The sequence below is a fragment of the Choloepus didactylus genome, chromosome 11 (assembly GCF_015220235.1).
Source record: "Choloepus didactylus isolate mChoDid1 chromosome 11, mChoDid1.pri, whole genome shotgun sequence".
Taxonomy (NCBI): domain Eukaryota; kingdom Metazoa; phylum Chordata; class Mammalia; order Pilosa; family Megalonychidae; genus Choloepus; species Choloepus didactylus.
In genome coordinates this window covers 69549729-69572864 of record NC_051317.1, presented here as the reverse complement: position 1 = coordinate 69572864, position 23136 = coordinate 69549729, and positions in this window count along the sequence as shown.

Below are 23136 nucleotides of genomic sequence, written 5' to 3'. Positions count from 1 at the left end.
AGGCAAGAAGGAACTTATTGTCCTTTGGACACATATGGTAAGACAGATTCGGGGAGGGGGAGGTGTTGAACCAACCTTCCGATTAGAATTCGATAGCATTCATTTCCTTAAAGGCTCAAGATCATGTCTTTGTGTATTTGTGAGTGTTTAAAGAACACTTCTAGGGAAATCAGGCCACACTATTACGCACATTTTTAATAAGCTCCATTTTTAGGGGCCTGTGGTTTATGCAACCTAACAACTAGATAATTCATACTTTAAAATGACAATAGTAAAAAAGAGAATAGAAGGGAAGTTGCTATGGAGATTACTCCATGTATATATGACAGGTGAAGTGTCTCAACTTGAAATGTGAGATGTTCTCAGAAGAAATACTAGCTTATACTGTAATAATAATGTAAAAAAACAAATCCACTATCCTAAGTGAGGACATATTTGTGTTAAAGAAATTCTCTTATTTCATCTTATTTATTCAACATTAATAGGAATACACTCCTTTATATTAACCATATAGTCAAAAAAACTCCATTCAGTTGAAAAGCTGGAAATTCCAATTTGGTTATTTGAGTTTTATCAGCTTGTATGTAAGCATCAAATTTTGGAGAAAATGAACATATGCCCCTATTCAGGACAGGTGTGGGGTTAGTTCACTGATAAACATTCAAATACTGTAGTGATGGAGTATATCCCAAAGTGTCAGGGCCTAAAAAATTCTAATGAGCAGATAAATAGTCTCTAAAGGGGTTGGCTAGACAGATTTGGAATGCCATCTGCTGTTTTAAAATGATTGGGCATAATGAAAAACATTTGGAACACAGTGACTTCCGTCATATGAGGCTGAGTTTATGAACATGTAATTCCCATGGCACTAAGACAGAAGTTGGACTGGTTAAAAAAGGGGAGTGATGCCTGTTGGAAGGACAGGTGTGTTGTTTCAACCCTTTATTCAATAACTTTTCACTGAGGAGAAGTTTGTTCTTAGACCCATAATATGTTATCCTCCTGTAGTATCTAAGTAGTCTATCAGTTCTAGAGACCTTACTTCTCTTGGTTGTTTTCTCAAAAATCTTGGGATTTATATTAAATGTGTTTTCAGATTCAAGAGACACTGACTTATAAAACCCAAAGACTTCATTATCTATCAGCACTCATGAAATTTAAATACAGAAAGAAAGTTCCAGCTTGGCTATTGCTATGTTGCCAAAACTCTTCAGGAAAAATTAAATTCTTAACTCCGGCCAAAGACAGGACCACAGATATATCAGGATTAATTTTCATTGTAATTAAAGCACAGATTAGAATCATCATTTTTTATCAATATTTTATGTGACATGGTTATTATTGTCACCTGCATTGAACTCATGGTTTCGTACCAGGCACTAAAAGAAGCAGATTAATTTTTTCCAGACACTAGGTGCTATAAAGAATGTTATTGTTGCTGTACCTTTGATGACACCCAAAGGACTTGCAATAGTTAATGTTTCACCCTTGGTATCAGGAAGTAACTTAAGACCCTGGGAAAATTTGGATTCTCACTATTGTAATCAGAGATAACGAGGATAATGTGCAAAGATAATTGGTGCACAGTGACTGCAAAAGGACAACAAAAACGGACAACATTATTTGGCAGAACCACACAAAATACATGGGAAACAGCTGATAAGCTCTGAATGCATTAATTCCTGAATCTCTTCGGTTTTAGATTCATATAGTATGCTTCACCTGGGCCCTGTTCTTTATGACTATTTGCTGAGCAATGGCTGAATCAAAATTGTTTTGTTATGGGCTATTTACATCACCTTAGGGAGGCTGGTTTATATTATGAGCCTCAATTTTCCTGTAAGTCACTGAACATTAAAATATATCACAGGGTAAATTGGTTCCTAAAAGGGCATTCAAGACCCCGAGATTCTGACAGCTCACACTTTCCTACGTGCTGATCTAAGATGCTGTTTTAGTTCCTGTGGCTGCTCAAGCAAATACCTTGCAATGCGTTGGTTAAACAATGGGAATTTAATGGCTCCCAGTTTTGAGGCCAGGAAAAAGTCCAAAGCAAGGCATCATCAAGGTGATGCTTTCTTCCCAAAGATGGGTGTTCTGGGGCTGGCTGCCAGTGATCCTTGGTCCTGGCAATGCACGTGGCGGCCTCTCTTGGACTTTTGCTTCTCTTCAGGCTTCCTTTGAATTCAGCTTCTGGCTGCTCCTTCTGTGGCTTCCTTTCTCTGTCTGAATTTTGTTCTGCTTATAAAGGACCCCAGTAATAGATTAAGATCCATCCTGATAAAGTGGGACACACCTTTTGATTAGTAACCTCATCAAAAAGTCCTACTTACAATGGGTTCATACCCACAGGAATGGATTGAATTTTTCTTGGGTACATACAGCTCCAAACCACCACAGACGCCTTATTATATTTTGTTTGTTTTGTTTTAATTCTCATGATCAATGCCATGCCCAAGGTAAGGTAAGAGCAGCTGTGGCACATACCCGAGATCCAGTGGTCTGGGAGGAGACTGAGGTGCTAAGTGTAGGAGTTGTCCTAGGCTTGCTGGTAACAAGGCAATAGCTTAAAAAGGCAGTTGGCTTGGGAGAAAAAAGGAGGTGGCTCTGCTAACTGGTGCTTAAAAAATACCTAAAGATCATACAATGCAGTGTGCCCACAAGTCTCCTATCCTCACTAAGATACAATAGTAGAGAGTGCTTCCTTCTCTAGACACATTGCATATCTTCTCTTGTCTTTTTATGATTTCCCTTTAACTGCAGACCCCCCTTTGTGTCCATGTGAACCAAATTTAACTTGGTTAAATGCATTGTAGGGGAAGAGAAAGAGGAACACATTTTGTGTTCCTCGCCTTGGTCCTGTCATTCTTTGTGGTTGATATTGTCCACTGGTACTGCTATAGTTAAAGAATATGGTTCACCAAGCATTTTAACTTCTCAAAGAGCCAGTGTAGACTATTGCTTTAGAGTTAGTTACCATTTCTTCTTTAAACATTTCATCTTCCACCTTTCAGATCAAGAATTTAAACTTATGGCATTGAACAAGTTCAGCAACTACTGTAAATCTCTCATAATCCAACAATGTCTGACAAATGAAGCTACTTTTTTTATGAGAACCAGAAGTGCAGTGTTAATTCTTCTCTCTTCTCCCCTCACCAAATATTCTTGAAAAAATTTCAGTTTCAGTTTTCTCAATTGACAAGTGAGGATGGTGATACTAATAATTGAGATGATACATGGAAAACGCTAAGTGGAACAGTATTATACAAAGGTAAGATATTACAATTATTATCTTAAGCTATATGCTCTGTTCTTAGAGTAGTTAAGATCTGAGGAGCAACCAATAAAGGAGGACCTCCTCTCCATGGAGAAATATGTTTTGTACTTCACAAATAGTGGACAGAATTTTAGAAAAGTTTTCACGAGCCTTGTTTTTTAAATTCATTTTATTGAGATGTATTCACATACCATGCAGTCATACAAAACAAATCGTGCATTCGACTGTTCACAGTACCATTACATAGTTGTACATTCATCACCCAAATCAATCCCTGATACCTTCATTACTACACACACAAAAATAACAAAAATAATAATTAAAGTGAAAAAGAGCAATTCAAGTAAAAAAGAACACTGGGTGCCTTTGACTGTTGGTTTGTTTCCTTCCACCATTTTTCTACTCATCCATCCATAAACTAGACAAAGGGGAGTGTGGTCCTTATGGCTTCCCCAATCCCATTGTCACCCCTCATAAGCTTCATTTTTATACAGTCGTCTTCAAGATTCATGGGTTCTGGGTTGTAGTTAGATAGTTTCAGGTATCTACCACCAGCTACCCCAATTCTTTAGAACCTAAAAAGTGTTGTCTATATTGTGCATAAGAGTGCCCACCAGAGTGAACTCTTGGCTCCTTTTGGAATCTCTCTGCCACTGAAGCTTATTTCATTTCCTTTCATTTCCCCCTTTTGGTCAAGAAGATGTTCTCCATCCCACGATGCTGGGTCTACATTCCTCCCCAAGAGTCATATTCCACATTGCCAGGGGGATTCACTCCCCTGGGTGTCTGATCCCACGTAGGGGGGAGGGCAGTGATTTCACCTTTCAAGATGGCTTAGCTAGAGAGAGAGGGCCACATCTGAGCAACAAAGAGGCATTCGGGAGGAGGCTCTTAGGCACAATTATAGGGAGGCCTAGCCTCTCCTTTGCAGCAAACAGTCTTCCCAAGGGCAAGTCCTGTGGTAGAGTGCTCAGCCCATCAAACCACCAGTCCCCTATGTTTGTGAGCACGTTAGCAACCATTGAGGTGGGGCAGGCCAATACCCCTGCATTCTCCACCATCTCCTCAATGGGGGTCTGCATATTTTTTTCCTTTTTTTTTTTTTTTTTAAACTTTTTTTCTTAAATCAACTGTATAAAAAATAAAAAAAAAATTTTTTAAAAAGCATACAATAAAAGAACATTTCAAAGAGACCATAACAAGCAAGTAAGAAAAAGACAGCTAACCTAAGATAACTACTGTACTTCCAACATGTTCCTACTCTACCCCAAGAAAGTAACTTAATATAGCAACATTTCTGTGAACTTGTTCCTGCTATACCCATCAGAAATTAACAGACCATAGTCATTCCTGGGCATTCCCAGAACATTACATTTACCACGATGGCTTATCTGTTCTTATTGGATTATCATTTCCCCTTCCTTAATTGCTCTCTATTGCTAGTTCCCCTACATTCTACATTATAAACCATTTCTTTTACATTTTTCAAAGTTTACATTAGTGGTAGCATATGATATTTCTCTTTTTGTGCCCAGCTTATTTCGCTCAGCATTATGTCTTCAAGGTTCATCCATGTTGTCATATGTTTCACGACATCATTCCTTCTTATTGCCACGTAATATTCCATCGTGTGTATATATCACATTTTATTTATCCACTCATCTGTTGAAGGACATTTGGGTTGTTTCCATCTCTTGGCAATTGTGAATAATGCTGCTATGAACATTGGTGTGCAGATATCTGTTCGTGTCACTGCTTTCCGAGAAGTGCAATTGCTGGATCCAAGGGGTAACTCTATATCTAGTTTTCTAAGGAACTGCCAGACTGACTTCCAGAGTGGCTGAACCATTATACAGTCCCACCAACAATGAATAAGAGTTCCAATTTCTCCACATCCCCTCCAGCATTTGTAGTTTCCTGTTTGTTTAATGGCAGCCATTCTAATTGGTGTGAGATGCTATCTCATTGTGGTCTTAATTTGCATCTCTCTAATAGCTAGTGAAGCTGAACATTTTTTCATGTGTTTCTTGGCCATTTGTATTTCCTCTTCAGAGAACTGTCTTTTCATATCTTTTGCCCATTTTATAATTGGGCTGTCTGTACTATCGTCATTGAGTTGTAGGATTTCTTTATATATGCAAGATACCAGTCTTTTGTCAGATACATGGTTTCCAAAAATTTTTTCCCATTGAGTTGGCTGCCTCTTTACCTTTTGACAAATTCCTTTGAGGTACAGATACTTCTAAGCTTGAGGAGTTCCCATTCATCTATTTTTTCTTTTGTTGCTTGTGCTTTGGGTATAATGTCTAGGAAGTGGCCACCTAATACAAGGTCTTGAAGATGTTTCTGTACATTATCTTCTAGGAGTTTTATGGTGCTTTCTTTTATATTGAGATCTTTGGTCCATTTTGAGTTAATTTTTGTGTAGGTGTGAGGTAGGGGTCCTCTTTCATTCTTTTGGATATGGATATCCAACTCTCCCAGCCCCATTTGTTGAAAAGATCATTATGACTCAGTTCAGTGACTTTGGGGGCCTTATCAAAGATCAGTCGGCTATAGATCTGGGAGTCTATCTCTGAATTCTGAATTCAATTCCATTGATCAATATGTCTATCTTTGTGCCAGTACCATGCTGTTTTGACAACTGTGGGTTTATAATAAGCTTCAAAGTCAGGGAGTATAAGTTGTCCCACTTCGTTTTTCTTTTTTAGAGTGTCTTTAGCAATTCGAGGCATCCTCCCTTTCCAAATAAATTTGATTACTAGCTTTTCCAAGTCTGCAAAGTAGGTTCTTGGAATTTTGATTGGGATTGCATTGAATCTGTAGATGAGTTTGGGTAGAATTGACATCTTAATGACATTTAGCCTTCCTATCCACGAAGATGGAATATTTTTCAATCTTTTAAGGTCCCCTACTATTTCTTTTAGTAGAGTTATGTAGTTTTCTTTGTGTAGGTCTTTTACATCTTTGGTTAAGTTTATTCCTAGGTACTTGATTTTTTTAGTTGCTATTGAAAATGGTATCTTTTTCTTGAGTGTCTCTTCAGTTTGTTCATTTCTAGCATATAGAAACATTACTGACTTATGTGCATTAATCTTGTATCCTGCTACTTTGCTAAATTTGTTTATTAGCTCTAGTAGATGTATCATCAATTTCTCTGGGTTTTCCAGATATAAGATCATATCATCTGCAAAAAATGACAGTTTTACTTCTTTCTTTCCAATTTGGATGCCTTTTATTTCTTTGTCTTGCCGGATTGTCCTGGCTAGCACTTCCAGCACAATGTTGAATAACAGTGGTGACAGCGGGCATCCTTGTCTTGTTCCTGATCTTAGAGGGAAGGCTTTCAGTCTCTCACCATTGAGTACTAGGCTGGCTGTGGGTTTTTCATATATGCTCTTTATCATATTGAGGAAGTTTCCTTCAATTCCTACCTTTTGAAGTGTTTTTATCAAAAAGAGATGTTGGATTTTGTTGAATGCTTTTTCAGCATCTATTGAGATGATCATTTGATTTTTCCCTTTTGATTTGTTAATGTATTGTAACACATTGACTGATTTTCTTCTGTTGAACCATCCTTGCATGCCTGGAATGAACCCCACTTGGTCATGGTGTATGATTTTTTTTAATGTGTCTTTGGATTCAATTTGCAAGTATTTTGTTGAGGATTTTCGCATCTGTATTCATTAGGGAGATAGTCCTGTAGTTTTCCTTTTTTGTAGCATCTTTGCCTGATTTTGGTATTAGATTGATGTTAGCTTCATAAAATGAGTTAGGTAGTGTTCCATTTTCTTTGATGGTTTGAAAGAGTTTAAGTAAGATTGGTGTCAGTTCTTTTTGGAAAGTTTCATGGAATTCCCCTGTGAAGCTATCTGGCCCTGGGCATTTATTTGTGGGAAGATTTTTGATGACTGATTGGATCTCTTTGCATGTGATTGGTTGGTTGAGGTCTTCTAATTCTTCTCTGGTCAGTCTAGGTTGTTCATATGTTTCCAGGAAACTGTCCATTTCCTCTACATTATCCAGTTTGTTGACATACAGTTGTTCATAGTATCCTCTTATAATTTTTTTAATTTCTTCGGGATCTGCAGTAATGTCACCTTTATCATTCATTATTTTGTTTTCCTGGGTATTCTCTCTTTTTTATTTTGTCAGTCTACCTAGGGGCTTGTCAATCTTGTTGATCTTCTCAAAGAATGAACTTTTGGTGTTATTTATCCTCTCTATTGTTTTTTTGTTCTCTATGTCATTTATTTCTGCTTTAATCCTTGTTATTTCTTTTCTTCTACTTGGTTTAGGATTGGTTTTCTGTTCATTTTCTAGGTTCTTCAGTTGATCCATTAGTTCTTTGATTTTGGCTCTTTCTTCCTTTTTAATATATGCGTTTAGTGCTATAAATTTCTCCCTCAGTACTGCTTTTGCTGCATCCCATAGGTTTTGGTATGTTGTGTTCTCAATTTCATTCGTCTCTATATATTTAGCAATTTCTCTTGCTATTTCTTCTTTAACCCACTGATTGTTAGGAGTGTGTTGTTTAACCTCTAGGTATTTGTGAATTTTCTAAGTCTCTGATGGTTATTGACTTCTAATTGTATTCCATTGTGGTCAGAGAATGTGCTTTGAATAATTTCAATCTTTTTAAATTTATTGAGGCTTGTTTTATGTCCCAGCATATGATCTTCTGGAGAAAGTTCCATGAGCACTAGAGAAGAATGTGTATCCTGGTGATTTGGGACGTAATGTTCTATATATGTCTGTTAAATCCAATTCATTTATCAGATTGTTTAGGTTTTCAATTTCCTTATTGGTCTTGTCTGGTTGATCTATCTATAGGAGAGAGTGATGTGTTGAAGTCTCCCACAATTATTGTGGAAGCATCAATTGCTTCCTTTAGTTTTGCCAGTGTTTCTTTTATGTATTTTGTGGCACCTTGATTGGGTGCATAAACATTTATGATTGTTGTTTCTTCTTGTTGAATTGCCCCTTTTATTAGTATGTAGTGGCCTTCTTTGTCTCTCATAACATCCCTGCATTTAAAATCTATTTTATCTGAGATTAATATTGCTACACCTGCTTTCTTTTGGCTGTAGCTTGCATGAAATACTTTTTTCCATCCTTTCACTTTCAATTTCTTTGTGTCTCTGTGTCTACGATGAGTCTCTTGTATGCAACATATTGATGGTTCAATTTTTTTGATCCATTCTGTGAATGTATATCTTTTAATGGGGGAGTTTAATCCATTTACATTCCACATTATAACCATGAAGGCATTTCTTGAATCAGCCATCTTCTCCTTTGGTTTATGTTTGTCATAAATATTTTTTGTCTCTCTCTATTAATATCCTTTAATGTACCCATACTGAATCTCTTTAGTACTGGACCTTTCTCCATGTCTCTCTCTCCTTTCTTTGTTTCTCTGTTGGTAGGGCTCCCTTTAGTATCTCCAGTAGGGCAGGTCTCTTGTTAGCAAATTCTCTCAGCATTTGTTTGTCTGTGAAAAATTTAAGCTTTCCCTCAAATTTGAAGGAGAGCTTTGTTGGATAAAGTATTCTTGGTTGGAAATTTTTCTCTCTCAGAATTTTAAGTATGTCATGCCACTGACTTCTTGCTTCCATGGTGGCTGCTGAGTAGTCACTACTTAGTCTTATGCTGTTTCCTTTGTCTGTGGTGAGTTGCTTTTCTCTTGCTGCTTTCAGAACTTGCTCCTTCTCTTCTGTATTTGACAGTGTGATCAGAATATGTCTCGGAGTGGGTTTATTTGGATTTATTCTATTTGGACTTCGCTGGGCATTTATGATTTGTGTATTTATGGTGTTTAGAAGATTTGGCAAGTTTTCCCCAACAATTTCTTTGAATACTCTTCCTAGACCTTTACCCTTCTCTTCCCCTTCTGGAACACCAATGAGTCTTATATTTGGACATTTTATTTTATCTATCATATCCCTGAGGTCCATTTCAATTCTTTCTATTTTTTTTCCCCATTCTTTCTTTTGTGCTTTCATTTTCCATTCTGTCATCTTCCAGGTCACTAATTCATTGTTCAACTTCCTCTTGGCTTGTAGTATGAGTATCCAGAATCTTTTTAATTTGGTCATCAGTTTCTTTAATTTCCATAAGATCAAGTATTTTTTTTTATTTAGTCTTGCAATGTCTTCTTTATGCTCTTCTAGGGTCTTCTTGATGTCCTTTATATCCTGTGCCATGCTCTTCTTCACATCCTTTATATCCTTTGCCATGGTCTCGTCGTTCATCTTAAGTGCTTTGATTAATTGCTCCACGTACTGTGTCTCCTCTGACCTTCTGATTTGGGTGCTTGGGCTTGGGTTATCCATATCATCTGTTTTTTTCATATGCTTTAAAATTTTCTGTTGTTTTTGGCCTCTTGGCATTTGCTTAACTTGATAGGGTTCTTTTAGGATTTATAGACCAATTGAAATCCTTATCTCTAATTTGTCAGATCTATAGCTTCATGGAGTACACTTTCTCTAACTAACCAGCAGGTGGTGTTCACAAGCCACCTGTTCCGCTCAAGCCAGTTCTCCCCCACTTTGTCTTTGTGGTGAGTGGGGGAGTGAGTCTTGTGGGGTCCAGTTGGTGTACCAAGTTTGTGTGTGTAGTTGGTGTTGCCCACCCTGTATATGGGGCATGTGTCTGAGCTGTCAGGGAGGGGGGCGGCTCTAACAATCAAATCTCCCTGGTGGTCCTGGAATTTTAAAGCTGCTGCAATAGTCTAATCCTTCAGTTCAGTCCTGCCACAGTTTGTCTCTGCCGCTGACCCACAAGTCCTTAGTATTGGCGTATGGCCCCTGAGACTTGTGAGTGGGTCCCTCTTCCAGGCCGTGCACCCCCAGGTCCTCTATTGAGGGATGACTGTGCTATGTCACAGGTGAGTGCCGTCCCCGCCAGGGCAGTTCTGGGTTGCCAGGCTTTGTAGGGAGGCTCCCGGGCTGCTGAAATGATGGCTGAATGGGGCGTATTAATTCATGCTGCTCCACCTTCCCAACTCTGGGACAACCAGCTGAGGGTGCAGGGAAGGCTAATGTCCACGCCCAGTTTTGTGGTGTTTGCATGTTATTTGAAGCACTTCCATCACACTGGTTGTCTGGGGCAGCTCTGGGCTATGGGGCTGGCGACAGGCAGGAGCGTTTCCTGTCCACCAGAATGATGGCTGTGAGTGGACACCCCCCTTTTCTTGGGAAGTTGTGGTGTTTAGTGAATTTGCTCAGCCACTGGATTATTGCCTTTTGTCTCAGAGCTCTCTTAGTTCTGCTCTTGTCTTGACCTGCCCAAATTGCAAGTCTTTGAGGCTTTCTCTATTGGGCTTCTTAGAGTAATTGTTTTAGAAAAAGAAAAAAAGATTAAAAAAAAGGGCCCTTCTTGCAGGTCTAATAGGTTATTGAAATGCTAAGAGACAAAGCAATTAGGGCCATTAAGGAAAGGTCCAGGGGGCAGAGATTGTTTTTTCTTCAGGATTTGCATATGAGCCTCAGGGCCTGAGATCTGCCCTTCCCCTTTCTATGTTCACCAGAAGTCCAAAAAGCCTCCGCTTTTATTTTTGAGTTTTTCTTGCTGTTTTTTGCTATGCCTGTCTCCTCTCTGCTGGGCTGGCTGCTTCCAGATTCTCTGGTGTCTGTTCTCAGTCTGTCTGTGATTGGAGTTTATATCAGTAGAATGAGTTTCCGATAAGAGCCACCACTGCAGTTCTCCCTTCTCGTTCCCAGTGCTGACCGCCCCTCCTCCCATGGGACTGAGCCTGGCAGGGAGGGGCACAGGGCCCCTGGCTGCAAAAACTTACAGATTTCGCTGATCTCAGCAGTTCCACATGTTCATGAGTGTTGTATGAAGTATGCCCAAAGTCAGATTGCTCTGTGGTGTCCAGTCCACACAGTTCCTGGCTTTCTACCTACTTCCCTGGAGGAGTTACTAAAACCTACATCTCACCACTCCGCCATCTTGCCCCTAGAGTGTTCACAAGCCTTTAATGTGTTTTAAATCATAATGGAAAAAGGATAACTTCTGGATAACCAACACCACGTGGTCTACAGCCCAGGAACATAGTCTTCATTGAGTAAAGTGGAAACCAACCAATCCTAGGTTAAAATATGCCACGAGCAACTGTGTGTGTGTGTGTGTGTGTGTGTGTGTGTGTGTGTGTATAGGAGAGAGACAGAGACAGGGGCTATCAAAATCAATGCCAATTTATTTAACTAAGATGTTTATTTCTTGATTTAAAGCATAAGGCATTTTTTTGGCATGTCTCTTTATAATATCATTTAGTAACACGAACTTTTACAATCCTGAGTTGTCATGGCATTTATAACTCACAGCCTTCACAGGCTCCTGGGAATCCCATCTCTCTGCTTCCTGACCTACTCTTCATATAGGAATAGTAACTGAAGTCTGAGCTATAATCACTTGCCAGCCAGCAGAATAATGCTTTGCTTTTGTTGTGGTTGACCACACAGTGAATAATGAAGAGTTGTGAGATCTTCATCTGCTCTGGCATAGATTTGCAGGAAGGACTGAGATAACTTATCACTTTGGACAGTTTAATCCAGTTCACGTAAATGACTTATTTGCCTCTCTCAAGGTTTTTAATAATGTTATATCCACACATCACTTTAGTCCAATAATTAAGTTTTCTTGGGAGTTCCATTACTAGCATGACAAAACAAAGGGTACTCCTCAGTAACTGAAAAGTGCCAACAAGCTGCGATTGGTTGAGAATAGTCAGGTGACTTGCCATGGGGACCTAGGGCATTGTTTTTCCCTCAAATCCTTAAAGGAGTGGTTCTCAGGCAGGGGTGATTTAGCCTTTCCCCTCCCCATGGGACAGTTAGCAATGTCTGGAGAGGTTTTTGTTTGTCATGACCTAGAGGGTGCTTCTGGCATCTAGTAAGTAGAGGCCAGGGATACTGCTAAACACCCTAAAATGCACTGGACAGCACCTCCCAACAAAAAATAATCTCTGAATTATCCAAAATGTGTCAAGTGTCAAGGTTGAGAATCCCTTCGTTAGAGGTAAAGGGCTTCAGAGAGAGTTAGAAGGCAGGAGGAGACAGGAGCATGAACCACAAGCCTGAGTCAGACCCATACCACATTGACATGAAAAAGAGTCAGATTTGGAAGTGATAAGAGTGATTCAGAGGATTCCTGTTATGAGAAAGACATAAAGCCTCCATTCTCCTCTTGGGACTTCATTAATATTGCTCATAACTTAACTGCATTGCTTCCCCAATTCTTAATAGCCCTGCAGAGAGAAAAGAAAGCCAGAGCAACTAATGACATGACATAGTCCCATCATATTTCTATGCACCCTCCACTCCAAATATACCATGAGTTGCAGATTGTACAAATGTGGCAATTTGCATGTCAACCTTTAATGAGGAGGCTTTTAGGAGGCACATGTCATCTGCACACAAAATATGCAGGTGTGTGTCAAAGCAGCTGCAGAGTAACTAATGGAGTTTCCAAATTTCCAAGGATCATGTCAAGATTCAATTATATTAAGTCAACCTGGGAACTGCAATGTATTGTAAACTAAACTCATTTAAGAAGGGCATCTGTTGTGTTATCTCTCGCATTGCCTTCAGCAGGCATCCGCTTTTTATTACGCATGAGCTTTTTGCTTTTACATCTTATGACAGTGACTACTCTCTCCATGAACAGCTGAGCCTTTGCCAACTTTCCAGTCATCTTCTGAATAAATGATCTATGTTCCGTCAGGTGGCAAAGAGGGCATTTTGAACTTTCTTGTGGCAGATGGTTTGACACACCTAATTAAGGAAATATGTCTTTCAGATAGGCTTTACATGCTACAAAGAAATGTACAACATATCACATTGTGACAAATCTCAACCAGCTGAAATAGAAAACTTGGAGTAAATGCATTGCATATAGCAGAGATATGGCATTTTCCAAGGGGGGGAAACTACCTCTAGACATTCAGCTTTATTAAGGCAGACATTTATGCCAGTTATATCTAAGAAGGTCATCAAGGGCTCCACTACCCAATTTGGAGCTAATGTTATAATAAACTGAAGAAAAATGTGGCTACCTCTTCAAACTCTTGCACTACCTAGGAAAGAAATGCTTTACAAAAGCCAGAATAGAGGTATACAGTTTAGAAAATCAAACTCCCATACTGGCTTTCAGAGTCCCTAAAATGGGGATAAATTTTCTTACAATAGAATCTTACTGGTGCAGGATGGAAAAGAAATGACTGACTTCTAGTTCTAATTTCTGAGACAGCTTTCAAGTATGTTTAAAATTAATGGTGGAAGAGACATTTCCATGCAGAAAATTCAACTCCCCACTATGTGGGGGCTTTTATATTTTGAGGTCTGGGTCTTCAGGTGGAGGCACTTTTGCAATGGAGAAAACAGATATAAGAAGTCTGACCCTTTAACAGAAGCTGGGTCGAGTCTTTCTTCAGTGTGATCAAGTTCTTTTTGGAGGACACGTTGTGGTGAGGAAACTGTTGTTGAGACTTGCTCTCCCAGTGCTGTAGTGGGGCTGTGGTTCTGAGGACCCACCAGGAGAAAAGGGTATAATGATGCATTAGGAATGAGAGATGTTTTAGTGGGTAGGAGAGAGCTGGAATCTTCAACCACTCCCCCACCCCACAACTCAGTAACAACTAGCCAGAGGTGACTGATGACTCAGTGCCTTCATCTTCCTGGGCCTCTGGGATTAACTGGCCTCACCCTGGAGAAAGACAGAGCTTCAAGCCACTGTTCAGGGAGTTTGTTATAATTTTTTGGAGGCCTATTCCTTGGTTATTTATTATAGATAATTATCAACTTGGAAGATACTTCCCCATTTGAGTCCTTGCTGAATGAAACAAGCTAGTATTTCCAGAACAATCCCTATAGGGTCATTTTATATGGATAAGCGCTTTAAAATAAATCCAGCTGCTAATGCATCCTAATTCTCATTTACTCAGATATCACTCAAATGTCATCACTTTAGGGAGACCTTCTCACATATTCTAAAATACCAGGCTTTATCCCTCTGTAGCCCCTAACTCTGACCTAGTTTGATTTATGGTGCTATTACTATTACCTGACATCATTTTACATATTTAATCACTTTTTTTCTGTTCCCTTCCCCTGGACATCCTCCATTTCTCCATCCCCCACCCCCACCCCATGTAAATCCATGAAGACAGGAACCAGGCCTCTATTAGTCACTGTTGTATCCACAGCATGTGACAGGCAGATAAATAAATCCTTTGTATCATTCCCAAGTTGACTGTGACTTTCTAATCAACCTGGACCCTATCCGAGGAATGGATATGTACCTCCCGTGTGCTTGACAGTCACACGAATTACAGGGGTTATGGAAGGCAGAGACAGCAGAAGGTATTTAAAATCTTCAAATGATCTTTTCTTGAATGGGGGTTTGTTTCTCTGACCTCTCCTCTTCCAGACCCTGACCCTGATGTGATGGGCTTCCCTGTTTCCACCTCAAACCTCTGCTCTTTCTGACCTTAGCACACCAATGTGGCTTAAGCCTTCTGTATCCCTGGTCTTGCTGCCCAGGAGCTTGTTCTGCTTTGCCCGAGATTACAGCCAGACTTCTCATTTCATCCCCACCCTCCACTGGACCTACTCTTATCGGTCAGCGGGACCTTCCTGTGGCCAAATCCACTTGACTCTTCCCTGTCTTATTTCACATCGCATCAGTGTGACTAACACCTCCTTTCATGTTGAAATATTTTCCTGTCTTGGCTTCTGTAACTCTATGCTCTCCTGATTTTTCTCTTTCCGTAATGGACAAACCTCCTCAGTCTCATTTATAGGTTTCTCCTTCTCCATTCGTGACAGTGCCATTCCCAGCCACATTGCCATCTTCCAGTTCCTTACATATTCCAAGCATAGAAGGGTGCAAAGTCAGACTTCCAGGGAGCCAATCCCAGTTCTGCCATTTACTATCTTTGTGACTGCAGAAGAGGAACTTAACTTCTCTGCCTTTGTTACTTCTTCTGTAAAATGGGAATAATAGTATTGCCTAGCTAATCGGAAAATTGTGAGGCCTAAAAGAGAAAATACACATAAAACAAAACAAAGCCTATGGAGAGTGTCTAGTAAATTTAAGCTATTCCTCCTCCTCTATCATCTTTGTCATAATATTTTCCTTTTAGACTTTACTAGTTGCTGTTCCCTCTTCCAAGAAAGCTCTTTCCCTTGCTCTTTGTATTGCTTATTTCTTCTCATCCTGAAGACAGTCTGCTAAGTGCCACTTTAGATATTTTCTGACTACCTAACTGAAGTAGGGACCTCTTCCCACTTCTCTATGACTGTATCTTTTTTGTTTCCTTTGACTTCTTGTTTATTGCCTGACTCACCCACTAGACTATAAGCTCCATGAGGATGGCGACCATATCTTTCCTGTATATCCCTCACATACTATAGACTCTCAATAAATATTTGTTCAATGAATAGATGAATGAATGTATGTTCCTGATTCCAGTCTGCTAGGCTGAACTCAATTCATAGAATGTAGAGAATCAAGATATAAACACTGGAAATGGCCCTACCAGGCTTTTAGCTCAACTCTTGTTATACTGGAGTGAAAAGTCCAAATGGGGTCCTAAACTTGATAATAAGTTTAACGTTCTCAACTGTAGCTTGTCGCCCTGAAAGCAGATTAACTCTAGCACATTAGTTTAGCAGAAAGTATTCAAGACTTCTCTATTTCAAGATTCTTCAATCAGCCCTTTCCCTCCCAGACAATGAAGTCCGTTCCATATAAATTTACTTCCAATAAAAAGAATTGGTGCATGTTGGTTCATTTTCAGATGGAACCAGGAAACAGGCTTTATGGAAAGGCAGTTGGAACTATTTTGGTTACTGGAAAATTTTCTGTGGCTTTTAATAATTTCTGAGTAAGTAGGCAATAGGGGAATTCTTATCTCCAATATTATCACTGATATTTTCCTGTCAATATTATTACGTAAGTTGTCTTTTTCTTTGTTCTAGCCTGGGAAGTGATTCCATGCCACCTCTTCTTCCAAATCTACCTCTTCACTCATCTCTATGCATCATTGCTAAATTAATTTTCCAATGACTCTTCTTTGCATATGTGACCTTCCTTTTCAATAATATTCAGTAGATCCTCTCTGCTTAAATAGTATAATCCTACAACTTTGACATGGAGTTCAAGGCCCTCCATATTATAGTTTTATCTATTTCCCTCATACTGAGTCATGCTCCCTTTACAGTCCCTTCTCTAAAAGGAATGTGCTTGTCTCAATTCTCCAAATCTATGCTCTTTCTTGTCTTTGAATACTCTTTGTTCAAAGTGTTCCTCCTGCATGCAACGTTCTCCTTACTTATCTTAGTATGTGTAAGCTACTAAGTTCAAACCAAGGCCCTCAGTTCAGGTCTTCTTGGGCTGCCCTAGGTCAATAATTCCATCCCCCCAATCTCTGGTGGTGGCTAGTCCACAAGAGGCTATATGGGTTGTATTCTCAGATCCCCGTCTGAACATTAAACTCATTATGATCACACAAGATCTGGTATAAACAATTAGCAGACATTACCCCCAGGGACAAGAACACAGCATGAAGGAAAAGGCTTAGGGCATAGAAATCAGGCTAAAGCTGCTTAGTCTAAGTTTCTGAAGAAAGATTCTTTTAATAAAAAGCAGTGGTCTGCAAGGAGCAAAGACTAGATGTGGTTTAAATGAGTAGAGGTATATGTAACTCAGCTCACAGAAGAGACAACTGGAATGCGAAGTACATAAGGATCTAGTCCCTAGGAAGGCATTCTCTTGAAGGGAGTGGTTCATGGTCAGAAATTTTACCTGCAACTATATAACTCATTTTTCTTTGATTTAATTCACTAAGTACCCACCTGATTATGGATTTAGGCCCCTTGGTTTCTTCCTCATGCCTTCAGGTACATTGAAAGCATAGCCTGAGGGTGTCCCACGTGGCTTTCTTGGCTAGGGAAAGAAATAAGCCCTAGTAAATATTTTGACATTCTGATTTATAAATATGCCCTTGTGAATATGATTATTAGGAGTCTGTCCCCCAGATGCTGCTCATCAGTGGTGACCACAAAAAACTGAGCTTTTGAATCTGCAAACACAGGGCCCACACTCTGGAGCCCAGTGGTCACACTAGGTCCTGCGCCTGCGAATGCCTGGACATCCAGGAAGCCTCTTTTGAAAATATGACCTTTTCATGTAACTGCCCAGGGATCCTCAAAGAGATTGAAAGTTTCTATAAAATAGACCTGTATGTATTAATCCCAGTGGCTGGCACAGTAACTTGATGGAACACAATCAATGTGATGTTTATGTAGTTAACTGTCTACTTATCTCTACAATGTAATATCCATGTCTTCTATTGCTTGTTTTGCTCACTCTTGCAATTCCAGTGCCTAATCAAGAGTGCCTGGCACATATAATTCCCAAACTATTTTCTAAATGAATCATCTGAGAAGGCATAATATTCTACTCCTCTTATGATCTGTTTCTTTTAGGACCTTCAAGGAAGCCTGTCCCTATCCTACTTCCCTTCTTGACCCCCACACTCTACCACATCTGGGTTTCAGAGTCTTGCTCTGGTTCTTGGTCAAATAGAATTATTAATACTCCAGTAGTACATGTATGTGTTGTCCACTGTTTTTTTAATGCAATTTTATTGATATATATTCACATACCATATGTCCTAGTTTGCTAATGCTGCCAGAATGCAAAATACCAGAGATGGATTGGCTTTTATAAAAGGGGGTTTATTTGGTTACACAGTTACGGTCTTAAGGCCATAAAGTGTCCAAGGTAACACATCAGCAATCGGGTACCTTCACTGGAGGATGGCCAATGGTGTCCGAAAAACCTCCATTAGCTGAAAAGGCACGTGGCTGGCGTGTGCTCCAAAGTTATGGTTTCAAAATGGCTTTCTCCCAGGACGTTCCTCTCTAGGCTGCAGTTCCTCAAAAATGTCACCCTTAGGTGCACTTGGGATATTTGTCCTCTCAGCTTCTATGGAGCAAGAGTCTGCTTTCAACAGTTGTTTTCAAACTCTCATCTGCAGCTCCTGTGCTTTCTTCAAAGTGTCCCTCTTGGCTGTAGCTCCTCTTCAAAATGTCACTCTCAGCTGCACTGAGTTCCCTCTGTTTGTCAGCTCATTTATATGGCTCCAGTGATTGAATTTAGACCCACCCTGAATGGGTGAGTTTACACCTCCATGGAAATTATCCAATCTTAGTCATCATTCATGGCTGGGTGGGGCATATCTCCACGGGAACACTCAAAGAATTCCAATCTAATCAGCACTAAAATGTCTGCCCCACAAGACTGCACCAAAGAACATGGCCTTTTCTGGGGGACATAATACATTCAAACCAGCACACCATACAGACATCCAAAGTGCACAATCAGTTGTTCACAGTATAATCATATAGTTGTGCATTCATCACCACAATCAATTTTTTGAAAATTTTCATTATTCCAAAAAATAAAAATAAAAATAAACATGAAAATAAAAGTAAAAGAGAATACCTAAAACAGCTCATACTCCTTTTCCCTACCTATTACTCATTTACTATTTGCCCCCCTTTTTCCTACTCATCTCTCCATACACTGGATTAAGGGAGTGTGATCCACAAGGTTTTCACAATCACAGTCACACTATACAAGATATATGGTTAAATGATCATCTTCAAGAATAAAGAATACTGAATTGCAGTTCAACAGTTTCAGGTATTTCCTTTTAGCTATTGTAATAGACTAAAAACTAAAAAGGGATATCTATGTAATGCATAAGAGTTACCTCCAGAATGACCTCTTGCCTCCATTTGAAATCTCTCAGCCATTGAAACTTTATTTTGTCTCATTTCTCTTCCCCCTTTTGGTCAGGAAGTCTTTCTCAATCCCACGATGCCAGGTCCAGGCTCATCCCTGGAAGTCATGACCCATGTTGCCAGGGAGATTTACATCCCCAGGAGTCATGTCCCATGTAGGGGAGAGGGCAGTAAGTTTGCCTGACAAGTGGGATTAGAGAGAGAGAGAAGGCCACATCTGATCAACAAAGAGGTTCCCTGAAGGTGACTCTTAGGCACAATTATAAGTAGGCTTAGTTTCTCCTTTGCAGTAACAAGCTTCGTAAGTGCAAGCCCCAAGATTGAGGATTGGCCTATTACAGTGGTAGTCCCCAATGCTTGTGAGAATATCAGGAATTCCCCAGGTGGGGAAGTTTGATATTTCCACAGTTTCCCCCAGTCCCTCAAGGGGGCTTTGCAAATACTTTTTTATTCTTTGCCCAGATTACTCTGGGATGTATCAGGGTTTCACACTAACCTGTATAAACCAACAAGATCTCACCCCATATTCAAGGTTCCATGTAATTATGGAGTTTGAATAAACTGACCATACAAGTTAAATGATATAGTGTGCTACAGAAGATATAGACTTTTCACCAAATAAACATTTTTTTCCTTTGGTTTCACACAGAAGTTGAGGTTTTAAAACACATTCAATATCATCCTTTTCCATTTAGTCTGGTTTACCTTAGTTCTAATCAAGTCCATTTCATTCATATCTGTAATTGTAATCTGATCTCTTTTTCAGTTTCTTTAACATTTGCTGTATGGGATAATGCTGACATTCATAGCTGATGAACTCTGGCTCTGAGTCTCAGGTGTCACACAGGTACCCAACATTCTAGGGACCGAACAGGTTATACATAAATAACTCAGCATCTCAGAATTTAGAAATAATCACTACAAACTCATGAATAGATGTGACTGCTGTAAGAGCTTACATTCTAGGAACCTTTACAACAAGCTTTCCCCTGATAACTTATGCTCTCAGTTCAATTCTCAGTGTTTGCACATTATAGTTAGTCCATGTAAGTGAGGCATTACAATGTTTGTCTTTTCGATTCTAGCTTATTTCACTCAATATTCTGTCCTCAAGGTCTATTTACCTAGTTGCATACCTCACAACTTCATTTCTTCTTGCTGCCACTCAATATTCCATTGTATGTATACACATTTCACCATTCTGCTTATTGGTCAATGTACCCTTAGACCACCTCCATCCATTGTGAATCATGAATACTGCTGCCATAAACACCAGTGTGCAATGTCCACTCATATCCCTGCTCTCAGTTCTTCCCAGTATATACCCAATAATGTAGTTGCAAGACCATATTACAACCCCATAGTTTGCTTCCTGTGGAACCACCACACTGCCTACCAGCTAGGCTGCACCATTCTGTTTCCCTACCAACAGAGAATGGGTACATCCCTCTCTCTACATTTTCTCCAGCACTTGTATCCCTCTATTTATTTTATAAACAGTTTTATTCACACAGCATACAATCCATCCTAAGTCAACAGTCAATGATTTCCAGTATAATCACATAATTATGCATTCACCATCACAATCCATTTGAAAATATTTCCGTTTCTTCCACAAAGAAATAGGAAAAGGAGGAAAAAAATGAAGAATAAAAATATAAAAGGTAGAAGAAAAATAAAAATAAAATAAAATACTATGAAAAGGTCAGACACCACCACCACCACCAAGAATCCATTATCACTCCCTTATATCCCCCTCTAATAGACATGTAGCTTTGGTATATTGCCTTTGTTACAATTAATGGAAGCATCTTACAATGTTACCATTAACTACAGACTCTAATTTGCATTGTTTGTATTTTTCCCATATACTATCCAATTTTCAACACCTTGCAATGTTGACATTCATTTGTTCTCCCTCATTTAAAAGTATTCTTATATTTGTACATTTAATCACCATCATTGATCACTCGAGTTTTCACTAAGTTATACTTTCCCAGTCTTTATCTTTTATCTTTCTTGCTGGTATCATGCCCCTAGCCTTCCTCTTTCAACCATACTTGCACTCATTTTTTTAAGAGTACTTACAATATTGTGCTACCATCACACACTATTATGCTATCTGTTCCGTTTCTGGATCTATACAGTCAATCCTGTTGAACCTCCTGTACTCCTTCAGCATCAAATGCCCAATCTCTAACCTCTTTCTTTCTCCTGATAACCTGCATTCTCAACTCTCAAATTTTACTCATCAATGTTAGTTCATATTAGTGAAACCATATAGTGTCCGTCCTTTTGTTTCTGGCTTGTTTCACTCAATGCAATGTCTACTTTCTACCATTTAGTCTTTTTGGATTTTATATTTCATATTGTATTTCATTTTTATTTTGTTTTCCCCTCTGTATTTTTGGACTTACTGATATTCTTCATTTCTACACTCTTCTCCAAACCTTCTCTCCTGTCTTTTCCAATCTGCCTGTAGTGCTCCCTTTAGTATTTCTTGTAGAGCAGACATCTTGTTCACAAACTCTTTTAGTGTCTGTTTGCCTGAAAATATTTTAAACTCTCCCTCATTTTTTAAGGAAAGTTTTGCTGGATATAGAATTCTTGGTTGGCAGTTTTTCTCTTTCAGTATCTTAAATATATCATACCACTGCCTTCTCCCCTCCGTGGTTTCTACTGAGAAATCTGCACAAAGTCTTATTGAGCTTCCTTTGTATGTGATGGATCACTTTTCTCTTGCGGCTTTCAGAATTCTCTCTTTGTCTCTGACATTTGATAATCTAAATATCAAGTGTCTTGGAGTTTGTCTACTTGAATCTATTCTGTTTGGGGTAGGCTGCACTTATTGGATCTGCAATTTTATGTCTTTCATAAGAGATGGGAAATTTTCAGTGTTATTTCCTCCATTGTTTTTTCTGCCCCTTTTCCCTTCTCTTCTCCTTCTGGGACACCCATGACATGTATATTCCTGATACTCTGTTCATATTTTTGCATTCTTTTCCCTATCTGTTCTTTTATGTGTAGGATTTCAGATGTCTTGCCCTCTAGTTCCTGAATCCCTTCTTCTGCCTCTTCAAATCTGCTGTTGTATGTCTCCATTAGGTTTTTCATTTCTTCTATTGTGCCTTTCATTTTCATAAGTTCTGCCAGTTGCTTTTTCAAACTTTTGAGATCTTCCTTATGTTTGTCCAATGTCTTCTTTATAACCTTCATCTCATTGCCATATCTTCCCTCAACTAGTTGATTTGATATTTGAATTGATTTAGCATATTTGTTTGAAGATCTTTAATTAATTGTTTCAATGCCTGTATCACATTTGAAGTGTAAGTTTATTCCTTTGCTTGGGCAATATCTTCACTTTTCCTAGTGTGACTTGTAATTTTTGTTGTCTGGGCATCTGGTTTCCTTGATTACCCTAAGCAGATTTTCCCAGACCAGACAGGCCCAGGTCTCAGGAGGAGGTTGTAATCAGTACCAGGTTTCCCTGAGCGTTATACCCAGAAGATTGTCAGACTTTCCTATGAGGCCTCTAGACTCTGCTTTTCCTATCCTTCCCATCAGGTGGCATTTGTCAGCCCATAGCTCCCCACCAGTGTAAAGAGGTGTGGTGCTTTTCATTCTTGGTGGACCCTGTCCCACCCAGGGGCCCAGGTTGTCAGAAGCCAAGCTGTTTCTGTTCCTCCCCCCCACCCCCATGCCCTGGGGTCTGAGTTCTCTGAAGGAGGGTAGCCTCTTGAGCTGGGCCCCACCACCATTTTCTTAGGGAAGATAAGCCCTTTAGGGAATTATCTCCTACGCTTGAGTTTTTCTTTTGACTCTCTATCTTAACTCCAACCTTGCTGCTGTCAGTGCTGGCAGTTGAAAATTCCTGAGGTTTTCTCTAATGAGCTACTTAGAATGAGAGAAAAAAAAGGAAAAAAAAAGATGTCCTCTTTTCAGAACCAGTCCCCAGCCCTCCAGTTCACCAGGCAAAAACCAGAGTTGGTACCCGGTTCTGTGTGCCCCTTTTCTTGGGATACAGCCCTTTTCCAGTATTCTGAG